Raw genomic sequence first — 4,626 nt, forward strand, 5'->3', positions numbered from 1 at the left:
GTGCCTTTTTAAACCGGTTCTCTTCGTCTTCACATCCATTTTCCTTTGTTGTCCCTCTCGTGCACTTCCTCCAGCTTAATGTACTTGTTCAAGTGGTTGCTGAAAACAACAAAGGAGCAGATGCTATCCTTTTGAGGCAGTATCTGCAAAGAAGTAGTTTGTTCCTTTATAGATAATCACTGACATAAAGTAGAATAATATGAGGATTTACTGCTTGCTGGATGTAAAACAATTAGACTTTAGTGTGATGGAAGACTTTTTGTTTTCCTTGATATGACTCTCACCACTTCCAACACAAAGCTACCTTTAAGTTACAGAACATCTGGGTAATTGGGATGGTGTGTGTGTGTGTGTGTGTGTGTGTGTGTGTGTGTGTGTGTGTGTGTGTGTGTGTGTGTGTGTGTGTGTGTGTGTGTGTGTGTGTGTGTGTGTGTGTTGAGATATGAGTGTATTACACACACCTAGTGTTTGCCTTGGCCTCAGAGGTGCAGACACAGACAGAGAGAAGAGGAGGGGAGTGAAGTAACTATGCCCTGCAGTGTTTAGATAATGAGCCGTGTGTGTGTGTGTGTGTGTGTGTGTGTGTGTGTGTGTGTGTGTGTGTGTGTGTGTGTGTGTGTGTGTGTGTGTGTGTGTGTGTGTGTGTGTGTGTGTGTGTGTGTGTGTGTGTGTGTGTGTGTGTGTGTGTGTTCAGATGGAAAGAGCATGTGGCTTCTCTTCCCAGCAGCTAAATGATTTTCATTCTTTCAGCGTGTGAATTGAGACAAGGCATTATCGCAGATGCCAGTCAGCGCTACAACAAGGAGAAATGCAACGCAAGAGCTACGAGCAGCAGGTTTCTGCAGCCACAATGTTTTCTTTTCACTTTATCTGATGAGTGTTTCACACACTTCGCTCCCAATTCGTTTCACAACCTGAACTGGCATGACTTCTGGAGAAACAGACACTTCTTGTTGTTCCTGTATTGTCTTTACTTTGAGTCTATGAACACACTTACAGATGCAGTGACACACATGGCACAGATGGGGTTTTGCAGGGTGGCAGGTTGATTGGCAGGCAGTAGAAAGGAGAGGAAGTGAGGCCGACAGGACTCTCAGGTGGTGTTAACTCCTGACTGACAGGCAGGCCGCGCCCTCACTGACAGGCGGGGAGAGTCAGTTAACTCTTCCCTGCTCTGACTCAAATGCAACACTTTGAATTCACTGTTATAATTTAACCTTTGATGCTAAAAACTTTTTTTTTCTTTTTTTTTTTTTTTTTTTTTAATATACTTTGATGGAAAAAAATTTGTTGAAAGAAGTTGAATAACATGCAACAGGTCATTGACCTTGACCTTCAACATCCATGATCTTGTCCTAGACATATAGATGTTATTTCTTTATTTTTTTGAGCAGTTTATATGTGAATTTTTCCCAAACACTTCACCATTTGACATGTTGACCTTTCAATCGTTGCCTGGTGTATTTGTTTCAGTCTCACTTTTTTGTCCTTCTGCCCTGCACCTCTCCCTTTCTCTCTCTCTCTTGTTGAGTACTATCTTGCATCTGGTCCCTTCTGTCTTCTCCTGTTTCTCTAGAGTGTTTCTGCTGATCCCTGACTTTCCCTCAAGTTCCCCAGGGTGTGTGTATGTGTATGTGTGCGAAGCCAGGTGTCTGCTCTTTGGGCTGTGTCTGTCAATGGTGGCGGGGTAAGAGAAGGGAGGTCGAGGAGGTGTGTGCATGTGTGTATCTCTGTGTGTGTGTGTGTGTGTGTGTGTGTGTGTGTGTGTGTGTGTGTGTGTGTGTGTGTGTGTGTGTGTGTGTGTGTGTGTGTGTGTGTGTGTGTGTGTGTGTGTGTGTGTGTGTGTGTGTGTGTGTGTGTGTGTGTGTGTGTAGGAGCTGCCGGGGCACTGTGACCAGGAGCGTCTGGGAGAAATTCCCTGCATTCCCAAGGATCGGCTTGGGATGAAAAGCTCCACAGCGCTGCCATGCACCTGGCTGAGAGAAGAAGACAGAGATATACAGGCATGACCCAAACCCTGACGCACACACACAGAAGCACACAAAACCAGGCATCATCTCTGCACCAATTAACCTGAAACGTAAAGCTACACCATCAAGTACAAAGGTCAAATTGAAAAATTGAACCCAAGGACCCCCTCTTCCCTTCTCTTCTTTCCTGACAGAATAAAACAGATACTTTTCTCAGTTACTCTGTTTCTCCACCAATAAATGGCCCTCTCGGAGAATGAAATACAAATATAAACAGATTTTCTGACAAGAGAGATTATTTCCGAACAAAACTGCCTTGTACATTTGAGGATATTTTTCCTCTTCTTCCTCAGGAGTGCCAGTCAAGCAGAGTGTGTAAACGAGGGTGGAACAGCCGGTGAAAGTGTGCTGGTGAAGTTGTTTGTGTGACCAGAGGCTCTTGACAGTCTGTCATCTGTCAGCACCAGTCATCAAGAGCACTGAGAAAACAACCACAGACGGAGACGGGCTCGATGTGAGGAGGGAAGACTGTTACAAGAGACAAAACTCGGGTTAAACATTGTGTTTGTCTGATTAATATGATATGTGGTTATATACAGTATGTGGACATAGAAACTTTGCACTAAAGAAACAATTGAGTTCCATGAACGCATGTGAAGTACACATGCTGCTTTCTACTTCTACTTGTTATGTATTATGTTTCAGGAAAGGGTTGTTGTTGTTTTTTACTAGACTCCATTTACTGACCTTTTCAAAACCATATACCGGAGATAATAATGTAAAACTCTCATCTAATATTTTGTACTGATGATAATGCTGTCGTTTTTCTGCTTTCGCTTTAAGAAAATCTTGACATTTTGGGAAATACTTTGCTTTCTTACCCAGATTTAATTGAGAAAATGGATGCCATGCCAGATCGGCAAACCGATGGGTGACGTCATGGTTGGTTGTCGCTTGCTCTTGACAAGACAGTGAACAGACAACAAATTGCTCAAAATGTGGGATTATTCCTTGAAATAGTCTTTCACCACTTTTTTCAGTATTACAAAACAATATTTTACTGCATCTAGTTGACTAATAATTGCTGTTGCTGCTGTTAAAGTAATGTTGTATTTTTATTTGACATTGCGGGTTGAAATTAATCAATGGATTAATAGAAACAGTATTTCTTCCAAATTATTATCATACCATATCTATAAAATTACAGCTGCAGTCCATTTAATTGAAAACTGGATTCTGTCAATCGATCGATGTTGGTATTGATCATTTGATGATGGGTTGCTCTCCATTACAGGCTCTGCCTTGGCTCAGTTTTAAGTCTGTCTCTTTGATTCAGAGCAAGTGTTTACTTGTACTTTACGCCCCTCCTGTTCTTTTGTTATTCCTCCCTTCCCCTCTCCCTTTTTCTCCTCACCCATCCCGTGTTTGTGTGTCTGTGTCCGTACGTGCAGGTGTGTTTTGTGTGTGTGTGTGTGTGTGTGTGTGTGTGTGTGTGTGTGTGTGTGTGTGTGTGTGTGTGTGTGTGTGTGTGTGTGTGTGTGTGTGTGTGTGTGTGTGTGTGTGTGTGTGTGTGTGTGTGCTGCTGGAATGTTGACCCACACGGAAAGAGGGTAAAAGACTTCCCAGACATCAAAGGGCAGGTAGCTGACAGGGAGAAGAGGGGCTGATAAGTCCAGTTGGATGACAATAGAGCCCAATGCACACCTGGACTGTATGGAAAAGCAGCGACGTGGAGAGAACTACACACACACACACACACACACACACACACACACACACACACACACACACACACACACACACACACACACACACACACACACACACACACACACACACACACACACACACACACATTCATTCACACATGTGGCACACTCACTGTTCAACACATTCTCATTCATTTCTCTCTAGCTCTGCTTCAAACACACACACACATCCTCTTACACGCCTTCAAGCACTTAGCTCGGTTACCAAGCATATCTCCGTAACATTCATACACACCTCTCAGGCCCACCCCCCCGCCCCACGCCCCCTCCCTGCAATCCACCCATGCAAACCACCCCCCACCAACCTCATCCCCGACCTCTGCACCCACAGGTGTTGGGGTCTTTGTCCTTGGACATGTGTGAGCAGCGCGGTGTTGTGACGAGCCCTCAGACCCTCAACCACCCCGATGTCTCTTGTCTCAGGTGCAGCAGAGTCTCAGGTGAGCTGGTGGGGTGGGGGGAGGAGGGTTGGAGTGGAAGATGAAGATTAAGCATAACTTTACACCTCCGAAGTCAAAGCATTTAACTTCTGTCACTGTTTTGTCTTTTTTTTTTTTCTCGATTTTAAATTTGAATCTTTCTTTATTCAGGTAAGTTAATGTAGAAGTAATTTTGTTACCGTAGAAATGTTACTTTTTGTCCATACAGATATTGTTAACCACTTAATAACTAAACTTGCCCCGGAAATTAAGGGAGACAAAATCAAAGGTAAAAAGAAGAGTAAAAACTGGACTTACATTCACCAGGTAACACATGACTCCAAATAAATGCTAATATTGGTGAGAATGTTTCAGTTTCTGTTATTACAGGTTTGAGGTCATTATATCTCTAACCTTACTTTAATTTTTTTTTTTTTTGGACCATGAAGCTCAGCAGAAACACAACAT

This window comes from Brachyistius frenatus, unplaced genomic scaffold (genome assembly GCF_029030835.1).
Source record: "Brachyistius frenatus isolate BFR_SWC_R1_liver_20210118 unplaced genomic scaffold, ASM2903083v1 Contig_1, whole genome shotgun sequence".
In the NCBI taxonomy this organism is placed as follows: Eukaryota; Metazoa; Chordata; class Actinopteri; family Embiotocidae; genus Brachyistius; species Brachyistius frenatus.